This window comes from Ursus maritimus, unplaced genomic scaffold (genome assembly GCF_017311325.1).
Source record: "Ursus maritimus isolate PB19 unplaced genomic scaffold, ASM1731132v1 scaffold_8, whole genome shotgun sequence".
NCBI lineage: Eukaryota > Metazoa > Chordata > Mammalia > Carnivora > Ursidae > Ursus > Ursus maritimus.
Window position 1 is genome coordinate 56,831,034 of NW_024426996.1, and position 25,162 is coordinate 56,856,195.

The 25,162-nt window shown below is 32.6% G+C and overlaps 1 pseudogene; it reads left to right on the forward strand.

Moving 5' to 3' along the window:
• Positions 1 to 21,446: 21,446 nt before the first annotated feature.
• Positions 21,447 to 23,227, forward strand: LOC121101413 (annotated as a pseudogene).
• Positions 23,228 to 25,162: the final 1,935 nt, after the last annotated feature.

Here is a 25,162-nt window from a genome sequence, read left to right on the forward strand (position 1 = left end):
GAATTACTACAAATACAGAAGATATTTGCAAGTATCTTTTTGCAATCCTTTAGAAAACATGAAGAGTTTTCAGTTTGCATTGCTATTTTCCAAAGTCTAATGCTTTGTTTGTAAGTAAGGATAAAAATGAAAATAATTGAATCTGTGGACTTGGCTTCATACATATATTGCAGTGTTTCTTCTTACCACAACAATTTTAATATAGTACACTCAGTTGATAGATATCAATACAACCACATTTAATATTTGACATTCTGTAGTGGTAACTTCTTCAAGCCTAGCAGTGAGTGGGAAAAACTTTGGTCTTTATGAGGTCTTTACACAGAAAGTATTTCTTTTTCTCATAAAGCTACATCACACTTATTTGAATCAATCAGGTCAAATTTACACTTCTACTTTCTCAGGTGTAAATTGGCACAAGAAAAAGGAGAGAGATAGGGAAAGAGAGACAAGGTGTATTAACTAACCCCCACTTACCTGACTCACACTCCTGGTCTCCACTCCTCTGTAAATCCTGAGCCTGTAGCACACCACTCCTCCCGGGAAAGCCAGTCCTATGCTTGCAGATTCGAATTTTTCCTCCCAAACTTGTAAGACCAATTACATTTATTATTGTGATGAAAAAAATTAAAATTAAAATGAGAAAGAACTGTAGAAAATGTATAGTGATTGAACTGGGAAGTGGATGACTCCACTCTTCACCTTTTTAGAGAAATAACTGATAGAAACTCTTGTTACGGCCTAATCTTATGAAAAGGTGGTTAATGAATTTCAGTGCATTTGATTTTAAATTGGTTCTAACTTGATTTTTAAGACTCTCCTTATAATTCTCCAGGTTCTTGAAAAATCTATTAAACAATTTCCGGTGGTTGAGTGGTTCCAGAGAAAGGTGTTTTAGTGACTGGACTTTTCTAGTGATGTTAATATTTATAGATCATTATATAAATTTTACAATGTGTTCTCCTCCTCTATTTTTGTAACTTTCTTTTCAAAATGATCATGTAATTTATAGAAACTGTGTTATAGGAAGGTGAACAACCTAGCCTTCAACCACAACCCACAGATAATAAAGTTCAGAATTAGAGTTCACATCTTTATCTTCCAAATCTAAATCTTGGAACTTTTCCCTATAGCATAGTTGCTTGAGACATATATATATAACCCCAATTTCAAAATCATGAGAAATAACTTGACATCACAACTTTATGTGAAACTTTAGGAGAAGGAATTTTCAATATATTAGAAGAGATGCTAGCAGATATTTGGTTTAAATTAGATATATTGATATATACACCAATTTTTGCTTCTCTTTTTTCTGTACTTGTACCAAAATACAAGATATTATGAAATGTATTAGTAAGCTATTCCTTGGTTGAGCTTACTCTTTTAAGATAAAAGATACTGTGACTATTCAAAAACAAAGATATTAAGCACTGAGAAACTCTATGGACATTTGAGATTAGAAAATGTGATAATTATCATATGGTTTCACTTACATGTGGAATATGGGGAATAGCATGGAGGACATTAGGAGAAGGAAGGGAAAAATGAAGGGGGGGAAATCTGAGGGGGAAAATCATGAGAGACTACGGACTCCAGGAAACAAACTGAGGGTTTCAGAGGGGAGGGTGGTGCGGGGATGTGTTAGCCCTGTGATGGGTATTAAGGAGGACACGTATTGCATGGAGCACTGGGTGTTATACACAAACAATGAATCATGGAACACTACATCAAAAACTAAGGAGGTACTGCATGGTGACTAATATAACATAATAAAATTTTTAAAAAAGGGAAAAAAAGAAATTATGATAGAAAAATATTTCAAATATCCCTGCATGTGTCATGTTTTGTAGAGGAATTTTGGCTACACCATAGATTTGGTCAATTCTTGAAATTTTATCTTACAACAACACAGTACTACAAGAAGTCTCTGAATTTCATACGATTTTATCACTTTGTAAAAAATCAAATTTACTTATGCCAGCGATATGGACAGCTATGGCAGGTTCTAGACTTAAGTCTAATACATTTTGAAATCTACTAGTTTATCAAATGCATTCTTCTAAAAGAATCACGCTTCATCTTTAAATCTGCAACCTAAGGAATACCCCTTAAAAAATGTTTAGTTATATTTCTAAGTCAACCAACAATTTACCTGAGAGTAAGTTAGTTACTGACTCTACTTGGTTTGGTGAAGCTACCTGCTTCATATTAAATGTGACTTGGTTTTTCCTGAGCAAAATGACGGTTAGGATCTCTCTTTAAATTACAAAATATCCATTTTAGTTAAATATAAAAATGATAATTTTTACATTTTTTATGCTTCCAACATGATATTTTTTAGTTATTATGTTTTTATGCAAAAGTTCTGTGTCTAAAAATTTCTCAAGCACAAAAGACTTGGAGAACTTTGAAACTAGGAGTAAAATTATTAGTAGAGTTGACTCAGCTCACCAAATATATACAAATATTCATCAAATTAAGTAGTCTCTGTACACTTAATATAATTGGTCAGTTCCAACATTTTACAAAAATGAAAGGGTTAAAATATCCTGTTATTTCAAATAACAGAATGAGTGTACACTGATTTAAAAGTAAAAAAAAGGAAAAAGATCATTTTTCCTCCATGTCTTTACTTCAAAAAATTGATGCTTTAAAGAGACCATTTGCTTATTATTAATTTTTAAAGGATTGACCAGGGAATTTAGTCTTAAATATGCAATAAATGCAAATTGATGAAAATCTCTTGGGTGGTCAAAGTCAATATCCGAGTATCTCTTGAGACAGGCCAAGTGTTTCTATCCCCAGAGCCTGAGTGATTATACCATAGTTTAGGATGTGACCATCAGTATTTTAGGACAAGACAAGTTTATTTGTCAAGGGTAGACTTGTGCTGATAAAATTCATCAGACTAGGAAGAAAATTAAAAAGAAAATTGATTCATTTATAATGAGAAATAGAGCCTCTAAGGAAGCACTCTTGGATACAACAAATTCATTCAATATGTGCAAGATGAATTTGCATAGTTCTCTTATGATTCATTATGTATTGATATGAAAATGTCAGTTTTAAGGACATTTTTCTCATTTCCATATTCTTTGGGAAATCTTCACCAAAGCCTTTTCTTCATAATGTGATATCCTCTTTCTTCACCTCCCCAAAGGGGGAAAAAAATCAAATATTGTTGACAAGTGTAGGGTCTATTGTGCCAATTTTTGAACCTATATCTATTGTGAGAACATTCAGCCAAATTTCCACCTAAAAATAATTTAATTCTGTGCTTACATCTATCTAATTGCATTTTGCCTGGCAGTCCATTATGTGTGGCTTTTGTTTCCTTTCGTTTTTAGATACATTAACCCTTGGAGATGTCTTTATTCCAGTGCACAGAATGGCTACTCTATCTCTGTTATGTCCCTTCAGAATCTGTGGCAATCAGCTTCTCTTTACGCACTGGGGTTGATGTTTCTCACGTAAGGCAGCCATGTTAGCCCCCAATATAGAAGTATACATGATGACCCTTCCCACACACTTTTAAAAGATCTCCTAGGACATCGATCATCTTTGTTGATAAAGTTTGAGATTCTGGACCAGTTCACATTTAAAATACTCTCTTTCTATTATATTTTAAATAATGCATATGCTCAAAGCAGAATCAAGTGTATTTTATTATTCTTATTAAAATTTTTCAACAGCGTTCCAATTTAATGAATGTCTTTAATAAAATGTTTTGGTTCAAGAGGCAACAAAATTTTAGCATATTTCTAAGATTATAGTTTGTCCACTTATGGGCACTAAAAATTCCAACAATTCATTGTTTCTCACGAAGACATCTTAGCTAAAAATCTTTTCATGTTTCTATATTAGTTGCCAAGGTTTTAAAAAATGTTGAAGATTACTAGTAACTTTTCTTTGTTGGCAGGGCACAGTTAGTAGTAGTTGGAAAACAGAACTCCAGAACACTGTGCACTCTTTAATCCAAATATTTCTGTTCATTTATATCTACATAGAAATAGAGATTTTAACAATGGATTCAATACTGTATTTAACACACAAAGAAATTCCTATTTTTATTTCATGAGTTTACAATGAAACTTTTAGAGTCTAAAATGCAAGTTTAGTTCTTTTTATAATATGCTAAAAGTTTTCAAGATGATATAAACTCAGTATCAATGTAGTAACCTACACTAATTTCATAATCAATGCCACTTCAGCCGATAGAGAGATAATCAATATTATCTCAATGAAAGTTTTTGTATAACTGAAAAAAAAACATTAAAATTGCAGTTGTCCATTCTATGAACTATCTAATGGAAAATTCAGCATTGCGATTAGGATGAACTTATTCTAGGGACCTTGGAAATTCTAACTACATAGTTCTTAATAAATAACTTTTCCTTGTGAGTTCACCCAAGGGAATTATATGCAAAACAGTAGAGTAAGACAAAACAAACTCTTCTCATTATGAGGTGAAGCAGTAGAGTAAGACAAAACAAACTCTTCTCATTATGAGGTGAAGTTACTGCTCTGGTCACACCATAGAATCCTATTAAATTAGACTTGATCATGTGGAAGATTCTTTTGGCTAAACTTAGCCTAATTAGCCCAGTATCAGAGCAAGCTCTTCTCCCAAGTACAATTCCCTGAGAACATTCTAACATTTTTCTCAGGGGAACTATCAACAGGGATACTATTCCTTTTGCACTTTCTCCAAGGCATAGGTATGTTCCTGTCTGAAGACCTCTGTACTTGCTGTTCCCTCCCTATCTGTCCCCTAGCTGTTTGTCTTAGTCTCTCACTTCTTCAGGTCCTGATTAAAATTTCACCTTTCCTAGCCATTCTACTTAAATTGACCACTGTTCCCTACCCCTTTAAATTTCCTATTTCCCTTCTTTTACTTTTCTGATTATTAGCTATATGCACAAATTCCTAAGACATATATTTCAATTATTTGTCTTACTTATTAAATCTCCTCTAAGATAATATCTCCTAGACAAGGATGGAGAGTCCAACGTATATTTCCAAATAATCTAAATATACTAAATATTACTAAATAATCTATATATATTAAATGTTACTAAATAATCTATATATACTAAATGTTACTAGAGTCACCACCTGAGAGTCACCTAAGAGTCACCAACTTGCAACCAACACTATAGACCCTGATAGCTCAATCTTCGTAGTCCACGGCACGTAATATTCAATAAATAATTTGTAACGGGTGGATAAATGGTTTTAATTTATTTTTTAGTCTTTTATTGGAATAGTAATGTAGGCATCTTTATGAAAATCTTCCCTTTCCAAAAGCAATCACATATCTTTTCAGAAATAACATGTCTTTATAAATGATAATGCATACATATATGTATACATAAATTTATAGTTCTATACACAAATGGAAACATACCAAAATAAGTGGCAATATATCTTAGAAATTTTTCTATATTAATATACAGACATCTATCATGTTTTTTATGGCAACATTATATCTCATCATCTGTGTGGATGTGTCATGAATTGTTTAATCTCTCTAGGGCTCTTATTATGAATATTTAATATAGTGTTGTTAATAAGTAATGATTAACTCAGATTATTTTAAATATAATAAGCCTCTGTATGGAGGCAGGGAACAGGGTCAATTATGGATAGAATGGTGAGAAGATCTAAACTGGTGATATTTGAGTCAGGATCTGAAGGACGTAAGGGAACAAGACAAAAAAAAATCTAGAACACAGATTTCTAGCAGTAGAAATAGCAAGTGCAAGGGCCTGGAGACTGGAAAATATTTCTGATGTGCTTGGAAAAGGTCAATGGGAGCCAGCTGGCTTTTGCCAGTTTTCGTGAGAAAAAAAGTTGGTACAATCTTAGGAAATTGTAAGCCATGTTTTCGAAAAAAAACCAAAAGGGATTATTTGGCTTAGGAAAATGTTATTAAAAAAAAAATACTTGCACGAATGACACAATGTTCTGTTTCTCCACCACCAGCCCATTACCTTAAAAACTATTGTTTGGGCTAAAATGGTCTCTGCAGTCTCCTCCGTAGCCAATATTATATACACTAATAAATAATATGAAGTATTAGATGCAGAAAAGAAAGTGAAAAGGTAAACTATCCAGATGCACTGTGGAAGTTAGTGGCGGGGAAGAGACTCAAATTTGGAAGTTTCTAAGAGAAGAATCTATGAATTGTCTCATTAGCTATATTACAGGAGCACATAGGTCTTTGATTATAATTAGGTACCTCCATTCTTACAAGAAGGAAGACATCAATCAGCCTTTCGATTGAATGGACACTGCCGAATTTCTAATTTCCAGGTCCCCGAGGCTAACGCACTATCATCTAATGAACACAGTTCTCCTACCTTTTTAAGTGAACAGCTATCTGGTCACTGTGATGGACTTACACATGTAGAACAAGACGATTAAACCAGTATCTGCCCAGGACTTCTCTTATCAGGTTTCTAAGAAAGTGCTCCTTCTGGGGTAGATAAACTGGTGAGATGTGAATATTGGGAGACTCTCACGACTACTACATACAGAGAAAGTCCATTCAAAGAATGGAAAGAGACAAAGAGGTATTGTTGGAGTTACTGGGCCCAGTCAGTCTATTATACGGACTTTTCCATGTCAAGGGTCAATAAAAACTATTTCATTGCATCATCTCCTTCCTTCCTCCTTCCTTCCTGTCTTCCTTCCATTCTCTCTCTTCTTTCTTCAGCTTGTTTTAAATTGTGTCTTTGTCACATGCAACCAAAGTGTCCTCAATTAAATTTACTAATCTCTCTACTATTTAATCTAGTTTCACATCTACTTTATTTCCTGAACCTAGAACAGTATCTAGGAAATAAATATTGCTGAACAATAAATGAAATTGCTCAGGATACAATCAAGTCTTAGTCACACGGATGTCTTTCTTTCCCTGTAATGTGATTTCGCATATTTCTGTTTTTGATCTTAACCTCAGATGCCCATCTTACCCTTCTTATTACCAAATTCTTGATGGGAAAGTGACTGTAATCAATTTATAACTTTCATTATATAATTCTTATGTACCTAAATTTATAATATTTACTAAAAATTTGGGGCACAAAGCCCTGTGCTTAGTACTGAAGATAACTTTTAGACTTAACCTAAATGTTTCTTGCCGATGCTTAAGGGATTTTTATGAAACTGTTAGAAAGTAGAAAAACATAGAAAGATTAACTGCTCTAATATAAAGGGGAAAAGGATGAAAGTTCATTTAATAAATGTTGTGCATAACCAGTTATTAAACGGACTCTAAGAAGGCTAAAATGCTAATTTCTCTATCACCTGATATTACAACCATAGGACATGCATAAGTTAAAGTCTCTGAAAGAGAAATGAAAGCAAGACATGTGGTTTGAAATAAAGGACTTTCTGGAAACATATTGACTGTGTCCATTCCATTCCACACGCACTGTCCCCAACTCATAACGGGGGCATGGTATGCCACCAATAGAAGGTTATAAGTGCTTTTTTTTGCTTCAGTTCACCTAGGCACTTCCCATATCGCAATTATAATAAAATTCCTAAAATACAAATGTTAATGTATTGCTCCCAAGCTTAAAGCCTTTCAAAAGCTGGACAGTGGCCTCAAGATAAATTTCTCACTCCTCTCCCCTGCCTCTTCAGACTCTCTCTCACCACCCACTACTTGGCACTGAGACGTCTCAAATACTGTTGGGACTACAAACACCTGTTTCTGTGTTTTGCAGTATTTTTCATGCTCCTCTCCTCCTGGTCAAAAACTTTTCATCATTCAGGACTCTGTTTATTATTATTTTTTTCCATCTCAAAGCTTTTCCTCATCCCTTGCAGATTTTTCCATGGCAAGAATTTAGAATAATCACCCTGCATCTCTGGTACCTAGCACTTAGAAAACATTCAATTAGTATCTGTTGAGTGGATAAATCAGTGAATGAGTGAATGAATGATTACTGAAGAAAGACTAACTTGAATATCATCTCAGACCTTGATTCATCTCTCTTTGCTGTTTTTAGGTTTACCCCTGGTTAGAGAAAGAGCACAAGATTAAATTGCTTTCTGAGGCCTCATTTAGCTTTTGCCTTGAAAAGTAAATTATGTATTTTTTGCCTTGCTAGATATCAAAATGGCTCTAATCACACCTGGAAAAAGCAGAATGATATCTATACACCTCAAAATAAAATTATAAAAAATTCTGCCTGTTTCCTAATCTGTGTTTTCAGCTCAGCAGCAGAAAATGCAAGCCTTTTGTCATCTCCACTTTCTGTCACTGAAGATAATAGCAATGCTTGGTTAATGGTTCAAGAAAAATAAAATGAACCCACTGAGTTCTCTGTTTTATTTATTCTATTATGATATTTTATAGCATGCAATTTCATTTATGGCACTATTTATCATTAAGTAATATACCATAAGTGATGTGACGGGACTTGAAATAATGAGAAAATATAAATATAATAGTTTATCTGTTTTAACTTCGAATTTAAGATTGGAAAGAATGCCAAGGCATCTGAAGGTGGAATTTTAGGGGATACTGACTCAAACAAACAAATTGGAAAGTTCTAAAGAAAAAACTTGTTCTCAGATGACTTTAAATAGGTTAAACTAGTAACCATTTGTCGACTCTGATTAATCATAGATCATTTAAATATATTTGTTAATATAATATGAAATATTAGTACTACTTCCTGCCAAAAATAACTTTTGAAATATTCCTCTGCCGTTAAGCATTTTGAGATGACTGGTATCGCAGCATATTTAAAGTAGCTTATATCTGTGTTTATTTTTTTTCCTTCCGTAGTTGTTCACATGAGCTAATGGAATCATTATAACTCTTTTACAATTAGCACTCTGTCTCTCCATTCATGATAATTCTCAACTTGTTTAGTTAACTTTTCTATGTTGAATTCACAATATAAAAAAGATTAATTCTCCTGTCGGTCCCTCATTCTCTTTCGACAGCCAGCAAGCCCCACGAGTATCCATTCAGTGACTCTTACTCGTAAGTCTCCTCAAAAAATTAAATGAAAATAAATCTATTGACTCACATATATAGGCTTACACTAGTATAGCTGGATTCAGTATCTCAAAAAATGTCATTTTATTTCTTTCTTTTAGGTCTTCTGCCCTTTGTTTGGGCTTCAGATGGTAGCTCCATATTCATACCCAGTAGGAAAAGACTGACTCTATTTCAACAATCCCAGCCAAAATCTTGCCGCATGTTCCCAATTCTTGTTGGATCACATTTCTAACCCCGAAGCAAAGATGTTATCCAGAATAATTAAATGCTCAGTGGTCAGACTTGAGTTACTAAAAAGCATGGAAGTCTGGTGAGTAGCTCAAAAATGAAAATACTTATAGTACTACTATTGATGTTCAAAACAGATAAAGTGTAATACTGCAATACAATTTTGTGCTAATGATTTAAATACATATATGTCAAGAAATATATTCCTAGAAATATAGAATGATTCGTATTTTTCCTACTAAGGCTGGTATGTGCTAATCACACTGTCCTAAATTACCCTAAATATGCTGTATAGTGATTTTTCTTTTAATCACAAAGTTATTTTTTCACTGTTTACCATAAAGAAGAGATAAGAAGTTCTAAATAAATTATGGACAAAATAAATAAAACAAAATGAAAAACTTGGAGACACTGTTATATATGATTAGTTCCTTTGGCAAGTTGCTATTATTTAAACATGTAGCTGATCCTGGTGTTCTATGCAAAAATAACCATACTGAAACCTAAAAAATGAAATATTGATATTCGTGCAAATTTCAAGTTTATTTTCTACCAGAAAATATAGTTTTAAAACAACGCTATACTAGAATTTGAGTTTTTAAACCCTACTTTGATAGAAAGATGTATTTCCAAATGTCTGATTAATGATGGATTTCTGAAACATAGTTACTAAATTAATCCTCTGCTGTATTATATACAGTTATAAAATATAGTAAGAGGCTTAATTGAGGAAAATAATCCAATATAATAAATTGCAAAGTGTTCAGTCATTCCAATTTTGTTCAGATAAATTTTATTTCTACAACCCTATATTGAAAGCAAAAATTAAATTTTCTTCCTATATTTTTGTAATGGCTTTCAAAGGACACTATCAATTAGCATAGGTAAAAAGCTTTAGAATGTACAGAATTAATAAGATAGTGATCAAACATTTTTATACACTCAAATTTAAAATAAAGAAATTGCTGCAAAGTATAAGTGGTTCTATAATTAAAATACCATTATTTACTGAAAGGATAGGAAATGGAACATCGAAATAACAAACAAGAAGGGATGGCAGATTACAGAAATGAATAAATAAATGAAATTCTTCATTCGAATGTTGGTAATACATGAAGTGTTGGTAAAAATTCTTACTTTACCCAGGGACACTTCCATTAACTGAACGGCTAGAGAAAAGATTTGAGGAAATTTTGCATCTTTTAAAAGTGTAGTAATCAAAAATATAAAGAGGTGATGTAACAGCAACACACATAATAGTTCACAGAACAATTCAGTGCACTGCAAGGACAATGAATATTACCAAAATTATGGAGGACATTAGCCTTCGCAAGTGCTCAACTGGTAATTAATTACTAGTGAGCTCAAGTGAGCTTCAGGTTTAAGATTAAAAGCAGATGACTCAATAATGAGTGCATAAGAAAAATATTTATTTATTTGACAAAGTTTGTGGTGTGTTGGCAAGTTATTCAGTCATTCCCAAAACGAAATAATAAGAATAATGATTGTGGTCAGTACTAGTTTAACTCATGGGTATTTTATTGAAAATTAAAATACTATTTAAAAAATGAGATATAAGAACTTCCTTATTGCTACATTGTCAGAATGATAAAATAAGTGTGTATATATATATATATATTTCACATACTAATAGTTCAGGAAAATAAAACTTTTAAAAGTTTTTTCTTTATATGTATATGCATAATAATGGCAGATTTTTAAAATAAAAAGAACACTTCATTTGTCAACCAAAATAAAGGACAGCTGATGTAATCAGCAACTGTTGATTGATCATTTGGAAGAATGGAAAGATATATTTATAGGATTAAAAGTAATGCATTATTTTCCCAATCCATCACATAGTCTCATATTCTTAGGATGGATGTCTATGACCTGCTCAGTAATTTTGAAAATGGTTATGATTCTAAATAAAATGGTATTTAAAAATTGATTTTATAAAAGTTCATTTATTATTTTGCATGCATATTGAAGTATGATCTCTTTATTATGGCTATTATTATAACTACCAGATCAGTTAAAGAAAAAAATACTTGATCTATTTTAAAATGTACTATTTAAAAATACATCTACATTGACTATTACATTAGTTCTTATCCAAATATAAACTTTAATCAATAGGTGTGAGTACCACAAACTATTTGTTCATTTATATGATTTTATATGCATTTATTATTCATTTATATGTCTTTGCATATGGAACCTTCATTCCATATGCAAAAAATTAAACTAAACATAAAGCTAAGATAATCATAACCACAAAAAAGGGATCAAAAAAAAATCTTTTGAGTAAATGTTTAAATGAGCACACTTTTAGTCATCATCAAATAGTTTTTATTTTAATCATTTTCAGGGTGACCACGACAGTTTAAACTTTCATTCTTTATAATCTGTTCATTCATATTAATATCAAATATCTGCATTGAAATAATCAAATTTCTGTTAAAATAGATGGAAAAGGCAGAAAATAAAACTGCACATGTGTGGTAACACTTTTTGCAGAATTAAAATTGCACAATTATTAATAGGTTTTTGGGTGTTTAGGAAAACTCCTCTCGTCAGTATCTCAGGACTAATAGAAATTGGTTGACTATTGTAAAAAGGTTACATAAATGAGGAGTCTTAGTCAGTGATACAAAATATGCTGAGAGATTTGATTTTAAATTCACATATGGAAATTTGCTTCTATTCACCAATATTTTAGTTGCAAACCAAAGACGTATCTCTTAGAATAGGTGAAAACTTGAACTAAAAACCACAGTGAAGAACGCTTTGTGACTTTTTTTCCCCCCAGTTTTTTTCAGTGTCTTCCTTTAAGTTAATTCTGGAATATTCTAATAATTTGTCTTTATCAAATCTTTCCAAGCATCCACTTCCTGCATAATGGATCTTAGTCAGATAAAATTACTTGTTTTTACTCAACACATTATACGCCTTCACACCCACCTTCATCATGTTATGATGATCCTTGTTCCTACACTCCAATATTTCTGAATCCAGTTTGGTCAGTCATATCACCTTGCTGACAAATAAAAATGACATTTTTCCCCCTTAACTTACTGTTATGAATTATGTGAAATTTTTTTCATTGCCATTGGAAGAATCTTATTAACATCTTAAATTATTTCATTTTCATTGTTTTTATAGCATACTATATTCCCATGATCATTGTTTTTCATTTTAATTCTTTAATATCTAATTTAAAACACCCTTTTAACTCTTCCACCTTCTACCCCTATAAGTCAGGCACTGCTACTTTGTTGTTGAGGGGTTGGCTTACTTTTCATATACTCCTCCTTCCATATCCATGCCTCATATGAGCTTCATTTTATAATGCAGAGAAAAAGAGACAACATATTTTGTTTCACTAATAAATCATCAGTGTCTAGAAGAGTACCTTGCATATTAAATACTCAGTAAAAGTTTATTTAATGAAGCAACAATCTTCCCTTTTTATCATAATCTCTATGGATTAGCAATATGGACATATAGTTGCTTAAATATTCCACTGATTGAAAAGATTCTTATTACTCCCTAAGACATAAACAGATTACATATTAGTATTTTCCTCCTCATTTATTTTTTCAGCATTATTAGAATTATAATAGATGATGTTTTAATTGATGTTTAAAATGAGGGGTTTTTTTTGTCTGTGTTAGCAGAAACAAAAGGTTTATATTACCAATAGGATTATTGTAGTATTAGGATTATGATAAATAGTGAACTCAATAAATACACCAGATCTTTTTTCAGGGTTTATGGACATTAAACAATTAGAATTTTTCTTTAAATATTTGAATATTTAAATTCACAACATTTTCCTTTGTGTTAATTAAGTAGTTACACCATCAAGATTGTTGTGACCTGAATACATGTATAATAAATTCACAACAAATAGACACTTTTACTACTTTAATTCATTTCTGTTGGGATGCAAATTAAAGTCACACATTTAATAAAGTCTTGACTTCTTAGAAGTGCATTAGTATAGAGTCGGAGCTTATAATCACATTCTCTTCAGAATTTATTTCACATGCACTGAAAACAAAGTCATCCTTACTTACAAATGTCGATCTGTAAATATGAAAGAAAACAATATGATAAAGGTTAGGCTTTGAAGTAAATGGAAACATATGAGTAAAATAAAACTCTCTTAGTGACACAACAGTGAGATAATAAAATCCATTAGTATGACTGCCTTGTGATTCTTTTTTTAACAACAGCAGAGAAAATGGAGTGACAAAATAATCGTGGTAATACAATTAGACAATTCAAAAATACAGAACAATTAAAAGAAAAAGTAATGTTCTATTTAAGTAAATGATAGTATTTGATAACCTTTTTACCATATCAGTATGATCTCTAAAAATAATATATTTTAGAGTACATATTAAGTCATGCCCATTTTTTAGTTTGAATGCTGAATATAGACATTTTTTTCAATACAGTAACCAGATCTGTTCTATTAGTGATCATAAAACTAAAAACAAGGGAAGGTAAGTAACTTGAGTAAGGATGCCAAAATAGGTGGCAATTTTTATAGTGATATCTTTCCTATACTCGTCGAGTATTATTGTACAAATTTCTCTATATCTGTATATAGGTAAACATTCATTATCTCTTTATAGATATCTCTATTTTAAAGAGATAACTCATTTTGTTATGAAAAATATCTCTGAAAATACAGTTCTAAAACACTACAATAATTTAGTTAATAAACTGACCTATATTCTACAAAGCCATAGACAAACCACTGAGAGGTAATCTGCAGGATCCATATTCAGAGTGAAGTGGGAGGAATATTCCAGTTAATATTGATAATAATGCTGCAAAGTATATTTAAACTCAAAATAAAATAATTATTGATAGCTGCATTGGCCTCATATTAAGGGACATAGTGATTTTAACAAAGAATCTTAATTTTATTTTAAAAAAGTCTAAGAACTTGAAAAAAAACTCTTCAAGTTCATCATATGTGTATTTTTGCAGTATACACCGTATGATTAAAACAGCTGCAGACTTACTACATCTGTAACTTATTCATATATATATAACTTATTCATATATATTCATATATATATTCATATATATATAACATATATATGTCACACATATATATATATTTAATACAACAAACTGTTCTGAAGATTATATATTTAAGCTTATAGAAATAAATGAAGTGACTTGAAAAAAACACACAGAAAAAAACTCTAATAAATCTTACTACACTTCCTTTACATATGGATGAGGAAATTGGCACTCAGGTGGTTTCCTATATAAGACAAGCAAGGTTAGACTTCTGAGGATAAATAATAGTTCTTGACACAATTTTTGTCTGTGATGATTGAGACTCATGTCATGATACCCATTGTTTTAGAGTCTACTACGTAACTGAGCAGTAGAAAACTGGAACAAAATTAAATCAATAAAAACAACCTTTTGGCTGTGAACACAGAGGTATGAATTCTACCGTCTCAGAAAATAACGCAAAGAATCAACATATCGCAATGTTCCTCAGTATTTCTCTATATTACTTTATAATGCATAAATCCATGTCTATTTTGACAATATTTAATATACTATAATAAAATAAATGATAATAATTATTCAATGAAGCTTATGGCAATGAATAACTTCATTCCTAGATGTTGCTATAGAGGATATAGATATATAACATTTTAAAAGTGGAAATTAGAATAACCACTTTTTAAAATATATCTTTTGGGAAAGCTTATTATTCATAAAGGCCTTTCTTACCTCCCTTCTATAGTCAAATTAATGTCATACAGGAATAAACCCACAAATTCAAGGCAAAATATTGGGACCCTCAATGAGGAGGTGTTTCAAGAAATTTTGGACTTTTGCTTTATAACATTACCATGTGATTATTTTCAGAAAGACTTCCAATAAAGAGAATCTTACAACTGCTAGGTAAATTACACTGACAGAATGGAAATAGAATGATTCAAAATTAGTTAAAAAGAAAAGGAGATAGTGACCCGATACAAAAGAAGATACAAAAGAAAACAAAGGAAGATCATAGAAGTAAGTTAGAGTACATACATAATTGAAATAAATGTTAATTTACTAAATTAGTTAAAATGCAGGGATTGTCAGAATGTGTAAAGAATAAAGAAAAGATTCATCTAAATGTTTTCTAGAAATACGTAACTTTACAAAAAATCTAAAAGTAAAAAACTAGAAAGATGTTTTCCTGCTAACCAAAACAAACAGACACAAAAAGGATGGGGAGCAACAGGAACTCTTATTTGTTCTTGTTCTTGGTGGGAATGCAAAATGGTACAGCCACTTTCACTGTTTCTCACAAAGCTAAACATAGTTTTACTATATAATCCAGCAATTGTAGTCCTAGGTATTTATACAAATGAATTAAAAACTAATGCCCATGAAGAGGAAGAGAAGGAGCAAGAAGAAGGAGAAGGAGGAGGTGGAGAAAGAAGAGGAGGAGGGGAGGAAGAGGAGGAGGGGACCCTGCATATGAATGTTTGTGGTAGATTTTAATCATGATTGCCAAAAATTTGAAGTGACAAAGATTTCCTTTGGCTGTTTAATGAATAAACAAATTGTGGTCACACATATATGGAATATTATTCAGCAATAAAAAGAGCTATCACACCACAAAAAAGATAGGAAGGGCAATTTAATGCATATTATCAAGTAAAAGAAGCAAGTATGAAAAGGCTACACATCCCAACTATATCATATTCTTGAAAAGGCAATATTATAAAGGCAGGGAAAAATTAATGTTTGCCAAGGTTTTAGGGGAAAGGGGAGAGGAATGAATTGGTACAGCATGGAGGATTTGTAGGGCAGCAATACTATTTTGTATAATATCATAATAGTGAATACATGACTTTATGCATTTGGCAAAACTCATAGAACCACACAGTCAGAAATGAACTTCATGTAAACTATGGAGTTCATTTCATAATACTGTATCAATATTATTCAGTTATAACAAATGCATCACACCAATTCAAGATGTTAATAGGAAAAATTGAGTGTGGGAGGGGAGGGGAAGTATATGGGACCTTTCTATACTTTCTGCTCAATTGTTCAGTAAGCCTAAGGTGCTCTAAAAAATAGTCTATTAATAAAAAACATAAATAAATATATAAGTAAATAAAATGAATTTTTGAAATAGCCATATAACTAGAGGAATAATACTTCCTTAGATCATAAAATCCACACTAACAAATCTCTCCATCAATTAACATATACCAACTTTACATTCAGAGACCATAAAACATTTCCTCATACTAGAAATAACATGCTTATTTAATCATCCTATCATAATTTTCTATATCACTTTTGTAATTCTCTGAGTAGCACTTTTTTTCTTAGCCCAACTGGCTGACACTTTAACTCACTTTTTTTTTCCTTCTGCCTGTTAAATTTTATTCAGAGATCATGAAACAGAATACGGATAGTTTCCACTTTACAACAGTTTGGCTTACTATTTTTCAACTTTATGTTGCTGTGAAAGCAATACATTCAGTAGAGACCATACGTTGAACTTGAATTTTGAACTTTTCCTGGGCTGGCTATATGCTCTATGATACTCCCTCCTTTGGTAGGCAGTGGCAGCCATAGCTTCCAGTCAGTCAGTGATCACAGGATAAATAACCATTCCATTTTTCACTTTCAGTACAGTACTCAATAAATTACATGAGCTAATAATATTTTATTGTAAAGTAGATTTTGTGTTAGATGATTTTGCCCAACTGTAGGCCAATGGAAGTGTTCTGAGCACACAGAACATAGTCTAGATGTATTAAATGCATTTTTGACTTACTATATTTTTAACTCACAATGGTTTTACTGGGATATAACCTCATCATACTCAAGAAAGATTTGTAGTTTATCCTCCATTAAACAAATAAAGATATACGAATGGCTCATGGAATAGAAGGGTAACAAAAGTTAAAAGGAATAAAAACGTCTTTAAAAAAAATGTTGGTCATTACTGGATATTAAAAGTATCACAGGATATATGAGAGTAGAGTTGGGACCTCAAAAATAAATAGTAAGAAACAAGCAGAGAAATTGGGGCGCCTGGGTGGCACAGCAGTCAAGCGTCTGCCTTCGGCTCAGGGCATGATCCCGGCGTTATGGGATCAAGCCCCACATCAGGCTCCTCTGCTAGGAGCCTGCTTCTTCCTCTCCCACTCCCCCTGCTTGTGTTCCCTCTCTCGCTGGCTGTCTCTATCTCTGTCGAATAAATAAATAAAATCTTAAAAAAAAAAAAAAAAGAAACAAGCAGAGAAAGTTAGGAGGGATTTCTAGGAACAAGAGGCGAAACAAAAAAAGAGAGGCAATATGAGATATAATACAATAAAAGGAAAAAAATTGAACAAGTGAAAGTACCAACACAAACAAAAATTCTTTAGCAGAGGGGAGCCTGGGTGGCCTAGTCAGTTAAGCAGCTGCCTTCAGCTCAGGTCATGATCTTGGGGTCCTGGGATGGAGCCCCACATGGGGCTCACTGTTCAGCAGGGAGTTTGCTTCTCCCCCTCCTACCCCCTTGTGCTCTCTCTAGCTATCTCTCTCTCTCTCTCAAAATATAAATAAAATCTTTTTAAAAATTCATTAGCAGAAACAGGCAAGGAAAATAGATAAACATCATAATATTCTGGCATGATTCTGGACAGTTGAGAAATCCCTCATGCCCTTCTTACACTTCCTCCCAGAAGAGGAATGAGGAAGGGACTAATTATATCCATGCTGGACAGAATAGCTATTTATTTAATTTGTACTACATAGAAAATAATTTCCAGTTTTCAATCATTTCTAAAAGTCACTGGAAAAAGCAAGTACATTTTAGTTTCTATAATTATGCTTTCTGGGTCCTGTTGTTTACCTAAAGTGCCCTTTATGTTTTGGTATGATGTGGGGAATAATAAAAGTAGCTATCAAGAATAAAGGTGGCGTCTTTAGTATATTATTTTCTTAACCTGTACAGTTAATTTTCAACTAATGTTTGCTAAAGCGATTCCACTATTTTACTTCTGTTAAAAATGTTTCAGTATTCCTCCTGCATGAATTTCCTTACACATTTTGAAGTGTTTTCTCTCTCTCTCTCTCTTTTTAATGCCAATTAAGTTCTAATGATGGGAACTTACTGATCCCATTCCATCTGTTCTTAAATCAGACATTTTTCAAATAAATTAACATTATAAAACCAAAAATATTGCCTTGTTTTTAGAATAAATTTAGGGGCACATGGTTGGCACATTGGCTGAGCATCAGACTCTTGGTTTCTGCTCAGGTCCTGATCTCAGGGTTGTGAGATTGAGCCCCAGGTCCAGCTCCTTGCTCCACACAGAATCTGCTGAAGATACTCTCTCCCTCTCCCCCTCCTGCTCATGCTCTCTTTCTGTCTGTCTCTCAAATAAATAAAATAAATCTTTGAATAAAATAAATATAATATTATTCTGGTTACTGGATAAAACCCAGATTAATTAATCTGAATTGCTTATGTTTATTGATTATTTTTTCTTAAGTATATTATGGGGAATAATAACACTTGAAATAATTTCTTTAGGAAGCTTTTATTCAACATATGCAAATGAAGACCGTTGTTTCAACTGGTTACTTTAACAGATACTCTGCAAATTACCCGGCTGTGTATACTTAGAATAAGCACATTGCAGAGCTGTCTGGAACTCCTGTTTCGCACTTTGCTATGGTTTCCAGCAAGTTCTTCAACCATGCTATTGGCAAATTTGGACATCTACATGGTACGATAATATTCATTTACAAATGTTTCTATTAAAAAATTCTACAGCATGGATGTTACCCACTTCAGGTTAAAATGAAGCTCAGGGAATCCTAGTCACATTTTAATATGAATAAACCACAGGTAAATTGATGGATTATAGAGGTCATTGGATAAGTTACATGTTGATTATAAAATACTCTGAAAGATCTCACTGAAGAATTCTATTTCCTTGCTCTGTTAAAAATGTTTCCATAAACGTTTCTTCAGAGAATGAAAAAAAAAACTAATTTTAGAAAGTTATAACAAGAGATTCAAATAGATTTTTCTGCCAAATCATATGAGAATTGTACTTCTATATTCAGCTAAAACGATTGAGAGAGATTTTTATGTGTAACAGTCTACTTTGATTTGGTTTTTTGTTTTCCATCTTATTTTCCACTTTTCATCTTTAGTGTAGCCTTGTTGAATTTATTACAAATATTTATATAGAAACTGAATGCTTATTCTTTAACCAATATGATTTCCTCATCCTTACACTTTGCTCCAAGTTTTTGTGATGAATTCTACCCATGCTAGCACCAGCTAAACATCAACACTTCTATAATATTGTACTTTTCTCTCCTGACATATCATTGTGCTTTGTATACTCATTTTTGACACAAATATTTCCATTTTATGGCATTTAGCATGCATATGTTTATAGGTCTTTTCTCATAAGCTTTGTTGAGGACAAAGTTTTGTATTTCGAGACACAAATCACTTTATAAAATATTCTGCACACAGTAGGTACATCAATTTGTCTGTCAAATTAATGTTGTCAACATGTGCAAATGCTTATCTTTTCATTTATATACCATGCTATGTAAGAAACATAGAACTTAGAACAGGAATGTTCTCTTAGACCTATAAAATAGATATTTAAAACAACCGCTTTATATGAAAACTGTACAAAAACTGGATCTTTTTTTGAGAATGAATGGATTTAATTTAGAAATTACTAATAAAAATGTGTAAAGAAACTCAATTTCCATTTGTTGACACTGATTTAACCTAAATTTTTATGACTTCATTGAAACTAAAGATATTAATCAAAGAGAAATATTTTTGAAATAACGAATAAAGATTAATAGCTTTCAATTTAAATGTTATAACTGTAAATGAAAATGATTACACAAGATATTTCATAATTAGGGTAATGGGTATCCATGTTTTATTTGTCAATATACAGATGAACAAATGATAGTTTAGAAGATGCAATAAAGGGGGCGCCTGGGTGGCTCAGTCGATAAGTGTTTGCCTTCAGCCCAGGGCGTGATCCCGGCGTTCTGGGATCGAGCCCCACATCAGGCTCCTCTGCTGGGAGCCTGCTTCTTCCTCTCCCACTCCCCCTGCTTGTGTTCCCTCTCTTGCTGGCTGCCTCTCTCTGTCAAATAAATAAATAAATAAAATATTAAAAAAAAAAAAAGAAGATGCAATAAAGAAAAAATGTATAGGCTTTGAAACTAAAATCTATGTGTCCTGCATGAAAGTTTTGTAAATATAATCAAGTTACTAAAAACTTTTTTTGGCTTCTACTTAGGAAATTGACAAATATTTCATGAAGTTTTTAAATATTTTATTGAGATATAACTGACATATAACATTGTGGGAGTTTCACTTATACAATATGTTGACTTCAAACATTTACATATTTCAATATGAATACCACCATGGCTTCAGCTAACACTTCTATCATGTCATATAATGATTATTAAGCCCTAGTCTCTTAGTAACTTTGAAATACAGGCATATCTCATTTTATTGCACTTCACTTCATTGCGCTTTGGAGATACTGCCTTTTTTTTTTTTTTTTTTTTTTTTTTTACAAATTGAAGGTTTATGGTAACACTGCATGAGCAAGTCTATCAGTGCCATTTTTCTAAAAGCATTGGCTCAATTCATATCTCTGCCACATTTTGGTAATTCTAGCAATATTTCAAACTTTTTCATTATTATTATTTGTTGTGGTGATCTGCAATCTTTTTTTTTTTTTTAAGAGAGAGTGAGAGAGAGCACAGCAGGGGGAGGGGCAGTGAGAAAGGGAGGAAGAGAATCCCAAGTAGACTCCACCCTGAGCTCGGAGTCCAACATGGGGCTTGATCCCACAACCCTGTGATCATGACCAGGGCTGAAGTCAAGAGTCAGACACTCAACCGACTGAGCCACCCAGGTGCCCTTGTGATCTGTGATCTTTGATGTTACTGTTGTAATTGTTTTGGGATACCATGAACCATGCTCCTATAAGACAGTAAACTTAATTAATTGATAAATACTGTGTGTATTCTGACTGTCCCACCAACCTTCCATTCATCTGTCTCTCTCCCTTTCCTCAGACCTCCCTAGTCCCTGAGACACAACAATATTAAAATTAGGCCAGTTAATAACCCTACAATGGCTTCCAAGTGTTCAAGTGAAAGGAAGTGTTGCAGATCTCTCTCTTTAAATCAAAAGCTAGAAATGATTAAGCTTAGTAAGAAAGTCATGGCAAAAGGTGAGATAGATTGAAAGCAAGGCCTCTTGTACCAAACAGTCAAGTTGTGAATGCAAAACAAAAGTTCTCAAAGGAAATTAAAATTGCTATTCTAGTGAACATATGAATAAGGATATGAAACAGGCTTATTGCTGATATGGAGAAAGTTTGAGTGGTTTGGGCAGAAGATCAAACAAGCCACCTCCTTCCCTCCAGCAAAGCCCAATCCAGAGCAAAGTTCTAACTCCCTTCAAATCTGTGAAGGCTGAGAAAGGTGAGAAATCTGCAGAAGAAAAGTTTCAAGCTAGCAGAGGTTGGTTCATGAGGTTTAAGGAAAAAAAGCTGTCTCTACAACGTAAAAGGGCAAAGTGAAGCAGCAAGTGCCAATGTAGAAGCTACAGCAAGTGATCCGGAAGACCTAGCCAAGATCATTCACGAAGGTGGTTACACTCAACAGCAGATTTTCAATGTAGATGAAACAGACTTCTATTGGAAGAAGATGCCATGTAGGACTTGCATAGCTAGGAAAAGTCAATGCCGGGTTTCAAAGTTTCAAAAGACAAGCTGGTTGTCTTGTTACAGGCTAAGGTGGCTAGTGACTTTAAGTTGAAGTCCGTGCTCATTTACCATGCTGAAAATTCTAGGCCCCTTTAGAATGTGTTGAATCTACTCTGCCTGTGCTCTGTAAATAGAACAACAAAGCCTGGATGACAGCACAACTGTTTACAACATGGTTTACTGAATATTTAAACTCGCTTTTGAGACCTAATACTCAGACCAAAAGAAAAAGAAAAAAAGAAAGCTTTCAAAATTTTACTGCTCCTTGGCAATGCAACTGGTCACTCACTCAAGAGCTCTGATGGTGATGTACAATGATATTAATGTTGTTTCCATGCTGGCTAACACATCATTCATTCTGCAGCCCATGGATCAAGGAGTCATTTCAACTTTCAAGTCTTTTTTAAAAAATACATTTTGTAAGGCTATAGCTGCCACAGATGGTGACTCCTCTGATGGATCTGGGCAAACTCAATTGAAAAGCTTCTGGAAATAATTCACCCTTGTAGATGCCATTAAGAACATCCATGATTCATAAGAAGAGGTCAAATTATCAACATTAATAGGAATTTGGAAGAAGTTGGCTACAACCCTCAAAATGACTTTGAGGGGTTCAAGGCTTCAGAGGAGGAAGTGACTGCAGATGTGGTGGAAACAGCAAGAGAACTAAAATGAGAAGTGGAGCCTGAAGATGGAACTGAATGGCTGCAATCTCATGATAAAACTTGAACAGATGAGATGCTGCTTCTTATGGATGAGCAAAGAAAGTGGTTTCTTAAAGGGACATCTATTCCTGATGAAGATGTTGTGAAGATTGCTGAAATGACAACAAAGGATTGAGAATGTTAGATAAACTTTGCCGATAAAGCAGCAACAGGATTTGAGAGGATTGACTCCAATTATGGAAGAAGTTCTACTGTGGGTAGAATGTTATTAAGCAGCAACCCATACTACAGAGAAATCATTTGTGAAAGGAAGAGTCAATCAACGTGGAAGACTTCACTGTTGTTGTCTTTAAGAAATAGCCACAGCCACCCCAATCTTTGGCAACCACCACTCTGATGAGTTAAAACTATTAACATGGAGGCAAGAACCTCCACCAGCAAAAGTGTTAAAATTCGCTGAAAGTTCAGATGATGGCTAGTTTTTTTTTTAGAATTAAAGTATTTTGTAAGGTATATGCATTTTTTTCAAACACACTTCATGGACTACAGTATAGTGTAAACATGACTTTTATATGCAGTGGGAAACAAAAAAATTTCATTTGACTCACTTTATTATGATGTTCAGTTTGTTTTGGTGGTCTAGAACCAAACCCACAGTATTTCTGAGGTATAGAAGTTTATAATACAGGATTGTCAACCATAATCACAATGCTGTGTATTAGATCTCCATAACTTATTCATCTTCTAGTTGCAAGAATATACCCTTTGTTTAACATGTCTCCAAGCCCCCTATCCCCACGCTCTCGGTAACTGCCATTTTACTTCCTGTTTCTAAGAGTTTAGCTTTATTACATTTTACATATGAGTGATATCATATGTTATTTGTCTTTCTCTGACTTACCTCACTTAGCAAAATGCCCTCCATTAGGTCCATCCATGTTCTTGCAAATGGTAGGATTTTCTTCTTTTTCATGGCTGAATAATATTCCACTATACATTTTATATAGATATAGCTAGATATAGATTTTATCCATTCATCTGTTGACAAACTTAGGTTGTTTCTACATTCAGATCTTGTGAATAATGTTGCAACGAACATGAGAGTGAAGTGTGTGTTTTTTTTAATATTGTGTTTTCATTTTCTTCAAATATATACTCAGAAGTGTGATTGCTAGATTGTGTGGTAGTTCTATTTTTAATTTTTTGAGGGATCCCCATACTATTTTCCATAGTGGCCAAACAAATTTATATTCCCACTAATAGTTCACGAGCACTTTCTTTTCTCCACATCCTCACTAAAGCTTGTTATCTCTTGTCTTCTAGTCATTCTAACAAGTATGAGATGATATCTTATTGTGCTTTTGATTTCCATTTCCCTGAGAATTAGTGATGTTGAGCATCTTTTCATATACTGTTGGTCATTGGTATGTCTTCTTTGGGAGAAAAAAAAGTCTATTCAGATCTTCCTTTTTTTTTTAAATCAGATTTTTTTTAATTGAGGTGTATGAATTCTTTATAGATTTTTTATATTAACCCCTTATCGGATATATGGTTTTCAAATATGTTCTCCCATTTCATAAGTTGACTTCTTATTTTGTTGATTAATTTTTGCTATGTGGAGTTTTTTTGTTTTTTTGTTTTAGTTTGATGTAGTTTATTTTGTTGATTTTTGCTTTTGTTGCTTGTGATTTTGGTGTCATGTTAAAAGAAATCGTTGCCCAGACTAATGTTAAAGAGAATTTTCCCTTGTTTTCTTATGGGAATTTTATAGTTTCAAGTCTTGTCTTCAAATATTGAGTTAAAAATGTATACCTAACACAGACACGGTCACATATTAAACATTTGATTAATACTATGACACATCCCCTCTTTCTTCTTTCTCCTTCATTTCACATATCTGAAATGTCTGTATGCCTAATTATATTATGCCTAAAAAGCACAACTGTAGTTAATTTCCTTGACAGAAGAAAAACATTTCAAATATATGTAATGCTTTGTATAAATAAAAACTTCTGGCTTGATTAAATGTCAACAGATAAAAATGTGTTTGTTTAACTGAGTTCCTGGTAATAAATTCAGACTTGTAAAATTCAAGGACATTCTTTGTGTAGCTGGAAAAATTCTTTAGCCTTAGAGAGGTCCAACAGCAATACAATAGTTAATTTGCCAATTGCTTTTCCTTTTATGAGCATTAGCTGCATGTAATTCAGTTATATTTAAAATAGTATATATGGATTTAATACAGTTGATACTACTCATACCTCATTGACTATTTCTTTGTCTGTTATATAAATAAAAATATAAAACATAAAAACAAATAAAAAGACACATTTATTTCCGCTATCATTTCATTTAATAAAGATAGTTTAATATTAGTACATGAAAAACTCTGTAATTGACTAATTTTCATCTGT